The following is a 12,500-nucleotide window of genomic DNA, read 5'->3' on the forward strand; positions in this document are numbered from 1 at the left end:
TCAAAAGATTCGACCACGTGCCGAAAACTTTAGACTTCCGTGAGCTCTCCGGCTTGCACCGAGACCCGAAGTCGACGTGCGAAGCACCACGGGACCCCTTTCGCCTGCAGGTCCCGAGCCGCCTTTATTTGCTGTTACGAGCATCGTGTGCCCCATACCTGCGTGACGAGCACCGCAGGGCGGCAGAGCCATCGCACTTGGCCGGGTGGCAGAGGAGGACCCGACTATTCACAGATAGCGGCCCAACGACTCCCAGAGCCGGTCGTGCGGCGCGCGAGGTCTGCTCTCTTCACAAGAGGCTTTATTAGGGAGTGCTAAGGCAAGGTTCTGTGCCCTCCACCCTCATCGCAACACCCATGGGAGCCTCCGGTCGTCAATAGACCGCCGCACCGGCCTCTGACTGACTCTCAGAATGGACGGAAAGAGCCGGGTAAGCCTTTCAAAAGATTCGACCACGTGCCGAAAACTTTAGACTTCCGTGAGCTCTCCGGCTTGCACCGAGACCCGAAGTCGACGTGCGAAGCACCACGGGACCCCTTTCGCCTGCAGGTCCCGAGCCGCCTTTATTTGCTGTTACGAGCATCGTGTGCCCCATACCTGCGTGACGAGCACCGCAGGGCGGCAGAGCCATCGCACTTGGCCGGGTGGCAGAGGAGGACCCGACTATTCACAGATAGCGGCCCAACGACTCCCAGAGCCGGTCGTGCGGCGCGCGAGGTCTGCTCTCTTCACAAGAGGCTTTATTAGGGAGTGCTAAGGCAAGGTTCTGTGCCCTCCACCCTCATCGCAACACCCATGGGAGCCTCCGGTCGTCAATAGACCGCCGCACCGGCCTCTGACTGACTCTCAGAATGGACGGAAAGAGCCGGGTAAGCCTTTCAAAAGATTCGACCACGTGCCGAAAACTTTAGACTTCCGTGAGCTCTCCGGCTTGCACCGAGACCCGAAGTCGACGTGCGAAGCACCACGGGACCCCTTTCGCCTGCAGGTCCCGAGCCGCCTTTATTTGCTGTTACGAGCATCGTGTGCCCCATACCTGCGTGACGAGCACCGCAGGGCGGCAGAGCCATCGCACTTGGCCGGGTGGCAGAGGAGGACCAGACTATTCACAGATAGCGGCCCAACGACTCCCAGAGCCGGTCGTGCGGCGCGCGAGGTCTGCTCTCTTCACAAGAGGCTTTATTAGGGAGTGCTAAGGCAAGGTTCTGTGCCCTCCACCCTCATCGCAACACCCATGGGAGCCTCCGGTCGTCAATAGACCGCCGCACCGGCCTCTGACTGACTCTCAGAATGGACGGAAAGAGCCGGGTAAGCCTTTCAAAAGATTCGACCACGTGCCGAAAACTTTAGACTTCCGTGAGCTCTCCGGCTTGCACCGAGACCCGAAGTCGACGTGCGAAGCACCACGGGACCCCTTTCGCCTGCAGGTCCCGAGCCGCCTTTATTTGCTGTTACGAGCATCGTGTGCCCCATACCTGCGTGACGAGCACCGCAGGGCGGCAGAGCCATCGCACTTGGCCGGGTGGCAGAGGAGGACCCGACTATTCACAGATAGCGGCCCAACGACTCCCAGAGCCGGTCGTGCGGCGCGCGAGGTCTGCTCTCTTCACAAGAGGCTTTATTAGGGAGTGCTAAGGCAAGGTTCTGTGCCCTCCACCCTCATCGCAACACCCATGGGAGCCTCCGGTCGTCAATAGACCGCCGCACCGGCCTCTGACTGACTCTCAGAATGGACGGAAAGAGCCGGGTAAGCCTTTCAAAAGATTCGACCACGTGCCGAAAACTTTAGACTTCCGTGAGCTCTCCGGCTTGCACCGAGACCCGAAGTCGACGTGCTAAGCACCACGGGACCCCTTTCGCCTGCAGGTCCCGAGCCGCCTTTATTTGCTGTTACGAGCATCGTGTGCCCCATACCTGCGTGACGAGCACCGCAGGGCGGCAGAGCCATCGCACTTGGCCGGGTGGCAGAGGAGGACCAGACTATTCACAGATAGCGGCCCAACGACTCCCAGAGCCGGTCGTGCGGCGCGCGAGGTCTGCTCTCATCACAAGAGGCTTTAGGGAGTGCTCAGGCAAGGGTCAGCCCGCAGCCTTCCTGGCAACACCCAGGGGAACCAGGCCACTCGCGTCTCTCGCCTTCATTTTCGACACGAGCGCCTGCGGAGGGCCACCACCCCCTCCGATTGTCAAGAGACCTCCGCACCGGCCTCTGACTTACTCTCAGAATGGACGGAAAGAGCCGGGTAAGCCTTTGAAAAGATTCGACCACGTGCCGAAAACTTTAGACTTCCGTGAGCTCTCCGGCTTGCACCGAGACCCGAAGTCGACGTGCTTAGCACCACGGGACCCCTTTCGCCTGCAGGTCCCGAGCCGCCTTTTATTTTTGTTACGAGTATCGTGTTCCCCAAACCTGGGTGACGAGCACCGCAGGGCGGCAGAGCCATCGCGCTTGTCCGGGTGGCAGAGGAGGACCAGACTATTCACAAATAGCGGCCCAACGACTCCCAGAGCCGGTCGTGCGGCAGGCGAGGTCTGCTCTCATCACAAGAGGCTTTAGGGAGTGCTCAGGCAACGGTCAGCCCGCAGCCTTCTTGGCAACACCCAAGGGAACCAGGCCACTCGCGTCTCTCGCCTTCATTTTGGACACGAGCGCCTGTGGAGGGACGGCCGGAGTCAACGTGGGGTTTGCCCGCCCTCCAATAGTGTCAAAAGACCGCCGCACAAGTCTCTGACTGACTCTTAGAACAGACAGAAAGAGTTTGTCAAATCTGTCAAAAAATTGACAAAGTGTCAAAAATTCGACTTCCAAGAGCTCTCCGGCATGCACTCATACCTGTCATTAAAGTGCTATGCCCGTGGAACCGTTTTTCGGATGCCTTTCAGAACGGTCCCGCGCCGCCATTTTGTTCTAAAAATCGTGTTCCCATATATCTCCGGGTACCCCGCCAACCTCACTGCGGAAAAACTACAAGTGGCACTGAATGGGTCTGAATTCCAAATTTGACTGCATCGGTCTGGAACTCGGTCCGGTCAAAACCGTTTGGATTTTTCTCGGTCCGGACTTCCGCGACAGACAAAGTTAAAGTTTTCGGGCTGCAGGCACAAAACGACAGCTGGCCATTTGCCGGGCTCAATTCACCCAATTCCTCCGGCACTTCGGAGCACATGTTCGGTGTAAGTTTGCGAATCTTTCCCGATGCTGCAGCATTTTCCTCCGCTGACACTTAGAATATTTTTCACACTTTGCTGAAAATTTTTCTAAGTGTTTTTTTCCAAGTTTTCCTGGTTACTGATTTCTTCTTTTTAAACATTTTTCTAAGTTTTTCTGGTTACTGATTTCTTCTTTTTAAACATTTTTCGCAGTTTGTCTGGTTACTGATTTCTTCTTTTTAAACATTTTTCGCCGTTTTTCTGGTTACTGATTTCTTCTTTTTAAACATTTTTCGCCGTTTTTCTGGTTACTGATTTCTTCTTTTTAAACATTTTTCTAAGTTTTTCTGGTTACTCATTTCTTCTTTTTAAACATTTTTCTAAGTTTTTCTGGTTACTGATTTCTTCTTTTTAAACATTTTTCTAAGTTTTTCTGGTTACTCATTTCTTCTTTTTAAACATTTTTCTAAGTTTTTCTGGTTACTCACTTCTTCTTTTTAAACATTTTTCGCCGTTTTTCTGGTTACTCATTTCTTCTTTTTAAACATTTTTCTAAGTTTTTCTGGTTACTGATTTCTTCTTTTTAAACATTTTTCTAAGTTTTTCTGGTTACTCATTTCTTCTTTTTAAACATTTTTCTAAGTTTTTCTGGTTACTGATTTCTTCTTTTTAAACATTTTTCTAAGTTTTTCTGGTTACTGATTTCTTCTTTTTAAACATTTTTCTAAGTTTTCCTGGTTACTCATTTCTTCTTTTTAAACATTTTTCTAAGTTTTCCTGGTTACTCATTTCTTCTTTTTAAACATTTTTCTAAGTTTTCCTGGTTACTGATTTCTTCTTTTTAAACATTTTTCGCAGTTTTTCTGGTTACTGATTTCTTCTTTTTAAACATTTTTTCGCAGTTTGTCTGGTTACTGATTTCTTCTTTTTAAACATTTTTCGCCGTTTTTCTGGTTACTGATTTCTTCTTTTTAAACATTTTTCGCCGTTTTTCTGGTTACTGATTTCTTCTTTTTAAGCATTTTTCTAAGTTTTTCTGGTTACTCATTTCTTCTTTTTAAACATTTTTCTAAGTTTTTCTGGTTACTGATTTCTTCTTTTTAAACATTTTTCTAAGTTTTTCTGGTTACTCATTTCTTCTTTTTAAACATTTTTCTAAGTTTTTCTGGTTACTCACTTCTTCTTTTTAAACATTTTTCTAAGTTTTTCTGGTTACTGATTTCTTCTTTTTAAACATTTTTCGCCGTTTTTCTGGTTACTGATTTCTTCTTTTTAAACATTTTTCTAAGTTTTTCTGGTTACTCATTTCTTCTTTTTAAACATTTTTCTAAGTTTTTCTGGTTACTGATTTCTTCTTTTTAAACATTTTTCTAAGTTTTCCTGGTTACTGATTTCTTCTTTTTAAACATTTTTCGCAGTTTTTCTGGTTACTGATTTCTTCTTTTTAAACATTTTTCTAAGTTTTCCTGGTTACTGATTTCTTCTTTTTAAACATTTTTCGCAGTTTTTCTGGTTACTGATTTCTTCTTTTTAAACATTTTTCTAAGTTTTTCTGGTTACTGATTTCTTCTTTTTAAACATTTTTCTAAGTTTTTCTGGTTACTCACTTCTTCTTTTTAAACATTTTTCTAAGTTTTCCTGGTTACTGATTTCTTCTTTTTAAACATTTTTCGCAGTTTGTCTGGTTACTGATTTCTTCTTTTTAAACATTTTTCGCAGTTTTTCTGGTTACTGATTTCTTCTTTTTAAACATTTTTCTAAGTTTTTCTGGTTACTCACTTCTTCTTTTATAACATTTTTCTAAGTTTTCCTGGTTACTGATTTCTTCTTTTTAAACATTTTTCTAAGTTTTCCTGGTTACTGATTTCTTCTTTTTAAACATTTTTCTAAGTTTTCCTGGTTACTGATTTCTTCTTTTTAAACATTTTTCTAAGTTTTTCTGGTTACTCATTTCTTCTTTTTAAACATTTTTCGCAGTTTTTCTGGTTACTGATTTCTTCTTTTTAAACATTTTCCTAAGTTTTCCTGGTTACTGATTTCTTCTTTTTAAACATTTTTCTAAGTTTTCCTGGTTACTCATTTCTTCTTTTTGATCATTTTTCTAAGTTTTCCTGGTTACTGATTTCTTCGTTTTGAACATTTTTCTAAGTTTTCCTGGTTACTCACTTCTTCTTTTCAAACATTTTTCTTCGTTTTTCTGTTTACTCATTTAGCACTTTCAGGCACTTTCCCATCATTTCCTCGTTCCCGATTTCACCCTTTAAAACGCTTTCGGGCATTTCCCTAAGTTTTGCGGTTCACTCGTTTGGGACTCACTGACACCTTCTCTAGCTTCCCTGCTCACTTTTTTCGTACTGTTGAGAAAATTCGAACCCTTTCCTTAACTATGCCGGTTACTGACTTCACCGCTTCAGACCCTTGTCCCCGTAATGAAAGATACCATTTCCCACCGTGGGAAATGCACGAAAATCGGACTGAACACGGGGGAGGCTCCCCCCTCGAAGGCGAGACCGTCGGCAGAACCGCCGGGTCAAACCCGGCCGAGCTACCCGGCTTACAAGTCTCAAAGTCGGTATGAGCAGTCACGTCCACCCCCATTCCCTTTTGGACCACTTCCCACGGTTCCAAATGCATGAAAATCGGCCTGTACACGGGGGAGGCACCCGCCTCGAAGACGAGACCGTCGGCAGAACCGCCGGGTCAAACCCGGCTGAGCTACCCGGCTCGGAAGCGCCAAAGTCGGGTTGAGCAGTCACATTCACTCCCATCGACGTTTGGACCACTTCCCACGGTTCGAAATGCACGGAAATCGGCCTGTACACGGGGGAGGCACCCGCCTCGAAGAGGAGACTGTCGGCAGAACCGCCGGGTCAAACCCGGCTGTGCTAACCGGCTCGGAAGCGCCAAAGTCGGGTTGAGCAGTCACATTCACTCCCATCCCCTTTTGGGCAACTTCCCACGGTTGGAAATGCATGGAAATCGGACTGAACACGGGGGAGGCTCCCCCCTCGAAGGCGAGACCGTCGGCAGAACCGCAGGATCAAACCCGGCTGAGCTACCCGGCTTACAAGTCTCAAAGTCGGTATGAGCAGACACGTCCACCCCCATTCCCTTTTGGACCACTTCCCACGGTTCGAAATGCATGAAAATCGGCCTGTATACGGGGGAGGCACCCGCCTCGAAGACGAGACCGTCGGCAGACCCGCCGGGTCAAACCCGGCTGAGCTACCCGGCTCGGAAGCGCCAAAGTCGGGTTGAGCAGTCACATTCACTCCCATCCCCTTTTGGACCACTTCCCACGGTTCGAAATGCACGAAAATCGGCCTGTACACGGGGGAGGCACCCGCCTCGAAGACGAGACCGTCGGCAGAACCGCCGGAACAAACCCGGCTGAGCTACCCGGCTTACAAGTCTCAAAGTCGGTATGAGCAGACACGTCCACCCCCATTCCCTTTTGGACCACTTCCCACGGTTCGAAATGCATGAAAATCGGCCTGTATACGGGGGAGGCACCCGCCTCGAAGACGAGACCGTCGGCAGACCCGCCGGGTCAAACCCGGCTGAGCTACCCGGCTCGGAAGCGCCAAAGTCGGGTTGAGCAGTCACATTCACTCCCATCCCCTTTTGAACCTCTTCCCACCGTTGGAAATGCACGAAAATCGGCCTGTACACGGGGGAGGCTCCCCCCTCGAAGGCGAGACCGTCGGCAGAACCGCCGGGTCAAACCCGGCTGAGCTACCCGGCTTACAAGTCTCGAAGTCGGGTTGAGCAGTCACATTCACTCCCATCGACTTTTGGGCAACTTCCCACCGTTGCAAATGCATGAAAATCGGCCTGTACACGGGGGAGGCACCCGCCTCGAAGTCGAGACCGTCGGCAGAACCGCCGGGTCCAACCCGGCTGAGCTACCCGGCTTACAAGTCTCAAAGCCGGGTTGGGCAGTCACGTTCACCCCCATTCCCTTTTGGATCACTTCCCACGGTTCGAAATGCACGAAAACCGGCCTGTACACGGGGGAGGGTCCGCCCTCGAAGGCGAGACCGTCGGCAGAACCGCCGGGTCAAACCTGGCTGAGCTACCCGGCTTACAAGTCTCAAAGTCGGGTTGAGCAGTCACGTTCACTCCCATCGACTTTTAGACCACTTCCCACGGTTCGAAATGCACGAAAATCGGCCTGTACACGGGGGAGGCACCCGCCTCGAAGACGAGACCGTCGGCAGAACCGCCGGGTCAAACCCGGCCGAGCTACCCGGGTTAGAAGCCTCAGAGTCGGGTTGAGCAGTCACGTTCACTCCCATCGACTTTTAGACCACTTCCCACGGTTGGAAATGCACGAAAATCGGCCTGTACACGGGGGTGGCATCCGCCTCGAAGACGAGACCGTCGGCAGAACCGCCGGGTCAAACCCGGCTGAGCTACCCGGCTTACAAGTCTCAAAGTCGGGTTGAGCAGTCACATTCACTCCCATCGACTTTTGGGCAACTTCCCACGGTTCGAAATGCACAAGATTCGGCCTGAACACGGGGGACGCTCCCCCCTCGAAGGCGAGACCGTCGGCAGACCCGCCGGGTCAAACCCGGCTGAGCTACCCGGCTCGGAAGCGCCAAAGTCGGTATGAGCAGTCACGTTCACTCCCATCCCCTTTTGGACCGCTTCCCACGGTACGAAATGCATGAAAATCGGCCTGTACACGGGGGAGGCACCCGCCTCGAAGACGAGACCGTCGGCAGAACCGCCGGGTCAAACCCGGCTGAGCTACCCGGCTTACAAGTCTCAAAGTCGGGTTGAGCAGTCACATTCACTCCCATCGACTTTTGGGCAACTTCCCACGGTTCGAAATGCACAAAATTCGGCCTGAACACGGGGGACGCTCCCCCCTCGAAGGCGAGACCGTCGGCAGAACCGCCGGGTCAAACCCGGCTGAGCTACCCGGCTTAAAAGTCTCAAAGTCGGTATGAGCAGTCACATTCACCCCCATTCCCTTTTGGACCACTTCCCACGGTTGGAAATGCATGAAAATCGGCCTGGACACGGGGGAGGCTCCCCCCTCGATGACGAGACCGTCGGCAGAACCGCCGGAACAAACCCGGCTGAGCTACCCGGCTTACAAGTCTCAAAGTCGGTATGAGCAGACACGTCCACCCCCATTCCCTTTTGGACCACTTCCCACCGTTGGAAATGCACGAAAATCGGCCTGTACACGGGGGAGGCACCGGCCTCGAAGACGAGACCGTCGGCAGAACCGCCGGATCAAACCCGGCCGAGCTACCCGGGTTAGAAGCCTCAGAGTCGGGTTGAGCAGTCACATTCACTCCCATCCCCTTTTGAACCTCTTCCCACCGTTGGAAATGCACGAAAATCGGCCTGTACACGGGGGAGGCTCCCCCCTCGAAGGCGAGACCGTCGGCAGAACCGCCGGGTCAAACCCGGCTGAGCTACCCGGCTTAAAAGTCTCAAAGTCGGGTTGAGCAGTCACATTCACTCCCATCGACTTTTGGGCAACTTCCCACCGTTGCAAATGCATGAAAATCGGCCTGTACACGGGGGAGGCTCCGCCCTCGAAGGCGAGACCGACGGCAGAACCGCCGGGTCAAACCCGGCCGGGCTACCCGGGTTAGAAGCCTCAGAGTCGGGTTGAGCAGTCGCATTCACCCCCATCCCCTTTTGAACCTCTTCCCACCGTTGGAAATGCACGAAAATCGGCCTGTACACGGGGGAGGCACCGGCCTCGAAGACGAGACCGTCGGCAGAACCGCCGGATCAAACCCGGCCGAGCTACCCGGGTTAGAAGCCTCAGAGTCGGGTTGAGCAGTCACATTCACTCCCATCCCCTTTTGAACCTCTTCCCACCGTTGGAAATGCACGGAAATCGGCCTGTACACGGGGGAGGCTCCCCCCTCGAAGGCGAGACCGTCGGCAGAACCGCCGGGTCAAACCCGGCTGAGCTACCCGGCTTACAAGTCTCAAAGTCGGTATGAGCAGACACGTCCACCCCCATTCCCTTTTGGACCACTTCCCACCGTTGGAAATGCACGAAAATCGGCCTGTACACGGGGGAGGCACCGGCCTCGAAGACGAGACCGTCGGCAGAACCGCCGGATCAAACCCGGCCGAGCTACCCGGGTTAGAAGCCTCAGAGTCGGGTTGAGCAGTCACATTCACTCCCATCCCCTTTTGAACCTCTTCCCACCGTTGGAAATGCACGAAAATCGGCCTGTACACGGGGGAGGCTCCCCCCTCGAAGGCGAGACCGTCGGCAGAACCGCCGGGTCAAACCCGGCTGAGCTACCCGGCTTAAAAGTCTCAAAGTCGGGTTGAGCAGTCACATTCACTCCCATCGACTTTTGGGCAACTTCCCACCGTTGCAAATGCATGAAAATCGGCCTGTACACGGGGGAGGCTCCGCCCTCGAAGGCGAGACCGACGGCAGAACCGCCGGGTCAAACCCGGCCGGGCTACCCGGCTCGGAAGCGCCAAAGTCGGGTTGAGCAGTCACATTCACCCCCATCCCCTTTTGGGCCACTTCCCACGGTTCGAAATGCATGAAAATCGGCCTGTACACGGGGGACGCTCCCCCCTCGAAGGCGAGGCAGTCGGCAGAACCGCCGGGTCAAACCCGGCTGAGCTACCCGGGTTAGATGCCTCAAAGTCGGGTTGAGCAGTCACATTCACCCCCATCCCCTTTCGGCCCCCTTCCCACGGTTGGAAATGCATGAAAATCGGCCTGTACACGGTGGGCGCTCCCCCCTCGAAGGTGAGACCTTCGGCAGAACCGCCGGGTCAAATCCTGCCGAGCTACCCGCGTTAGAGGTCTCAATGTCGGCTTCAGCAGTCACATTCAATCCCATTCCCGTTTGGACCTCTTCCCGCCGATGGAAATGCACAAAATTCGGCCTGAACACGCGGGGCGCTCCCCCCTCGAAGGCGAGACCGTCGCCAGAACCGCCGGGTCAAATCCGGCTGAGCTACCCGCGTTACAGGTCTCAAAGTCGGGTTGAGCAGTCACGTTCACCCCCATCCCCTTTCGGACCCCTTCCCACGGTTGGAAATGCATGAAAATCGGCCTGTACACGGTGGGCGCTCCCCCCTCGAAGGTGAGACCTTCGGCAGAACCGCCGGGTCAAATCCGGCCGAGCTACCCGCGTTAGAGGTCTCAATGTCGGCTTCAGCAGTCACATTCAATCCCATTCCCGTTTGGACCTCTTCCCGCCGATGGAAATGCACAAAATTCGGCCTGAACACGCGGGACGCTCCCCCCTCGAAGGTGAGACCTTCGGCAGAACCGCCGGGTCAAATCCGGCCGAGCTACCCGCGTTAGAGGTCTCAATGTCGGCTTCAGCAGTCACATTCAATCCCATTCCCGTTTGGACCTCTTCCCGCCGATGGAAATGCACAAAATTCGGCCTGAACACGCGGGACGCTCCCCCCTCGAAGGCGAGACCGTCGCCAGAACCGCCGGGTCAAATCCGGCCGAGCTACCCGCGTTAGAGGTCTCAATGTCGGCTTCAGCAGTCACATTCAATCCCATTCCCGTTTGGAACACTTCCCGCCGTTAACAATGCACGATATTCGGCCTGAACACGCGGGACGCTCCCCCCTCGAAGGTGAGACCTTCGGCAGAACCGCCGGGTCAAATCCTGCCGAGCTACCCGCGTTAGAGGTCTCAATGTCGGCTTCAGCAGTCACATTCAATCCCATTCCCGTTTGGACCTCTTCCCGCCGATGGAAATGCACAAAATTCGGCCTGAACACGCGGGGCGCTCCCCCCTCGAAGGCGAGACCGTCGCCAGAACCGCCGGGTCAAATCCGGCTGAGCTACCCGCGTTACAGGTCTCAAAGTCGGCTTCAGCAGTCACATTCAATCCCATTCCCTTTTGGAACACTTCCCGCCGTTAACAATGCACGATATTCGGACTGAACACGGGGGCCGGTCCGCCCTCGAAGTCAACACCGTCCGCAGAACCGCCGGGGCAAATCCGGCTGAGCTACCCCGCCCCCGAACACTCAAAGTCCCTCTGAAGCCTTGCATTCGCCTCCTTGGAAAATTGACGTCAAACATTACCAAAATCGGGGGCACGAGCACTAAAGCTAAGTCTCACCCTTTCCCTATCCCTAACCAGGAACCGAACGCCCACCCTCAGCCTCACACCAACGCCGGTGCCACTCCAGACAGACACACCCTTCAAAACCACACCCATCCGGCCATGCAACTCAAAAAGGGTCCAAATTCAGAAACACCCCCTTCAAAAGGCACTCCATCCTCGGCCACACCACCGGGACATGCTCCCCTCGGCGATAATTAAGCCCCCACCACTATTTGAAGCCAACCGCAGCCGCAACTCGAACGGAGAAATCAGTAACCAATTCAAAAATGCGCTTGGTTACTGATTTCTACTGAGCCGAAAAAATTCTAAGTGTCGGTGGTTACTGATTTATACCAACCCGAAAAAATTCTAAGTGTCAGTGGTTACTGATTTATACCAACCCGAAAATATTCTAAGTGTCAGTGGTTACTGATTTATACCAACCCGAAAAAATTCTAAGTGTCAGTGGTTACTGATTTATACCAAGTCGAAAAAATTCTAAGTGTCAGTGGTTACTGATTTATACCAACCCGAAAATATTCTAAGTGTCAGTGGTTACTGATTTATACCAACTCGAAAAAATTCTAAGTGTCAGTGGTTACTGATTTATACCGACCCGAAAAAATTCTAAGTGTCAGTGGTTACTGATTTATACCAACTCGAAAATATTCTAAGTGTCGGTGGTTACTGATTTATACCAACCCGAAAAAATTCTAAGTGTCAGTGGTTACTGATTTATACCAACTCGAAAAAATTCTAAGTGTCGGTGGTTACTGATTTATACCAACTCGAAAATATTCTAAGTGTCGGTGGTTACTGATTTATACCTACCCGAAAATATTCTAAGTGTCAGTGGTTACTGATTTATACCAAGTCGAAAATATTCTAAGTGTCAGTGGTTACTGATTTATACCAACTCGAAAAAATTCTAAGTGTCAGTGGTTACTGATTTATACCAACTCGAAAATATTCTAAGTGTCGGTGGTTACTGATTTATACCAACCCGAAAATATTCTAAGTGTCAGTGGTTACTGATTTATACCAACTCGAAAAAATTCTAAGTGTCGGTGGTTACTGATTTATACCAACTCGAAAATATTCTAAGTGTCGGTGGTTACTGATTTATACCAACCCGAAAATATTCTAAGTGTCAGTGGTTACTGATTTATACCAAGTCGAAAATATTCTAAGTGTCAGTGGTTACTGATTTATACCAACTCGAAAATATTCTAAGTGTCGGTGGTTACTGATTTATACCAACCCGAA

The sequence above is a fragment of the Chiloscyllium punctatum genome, unplaced genomic scaffold, assembly GCF_047496795.1.
Source record: "Chiloscyllium punctatum isolate Juve2018m unplaced genomic scaffold, sChiPun1.3 scaffold_1082, whole genome shotgun sequence".
NCBI lineage: Eukaryota > Metazoa > Chordata > Chondrichthyes > Orectolobiformes > Hemiscylliidae > Chiloscyllium > Chiloscyllium punctatum.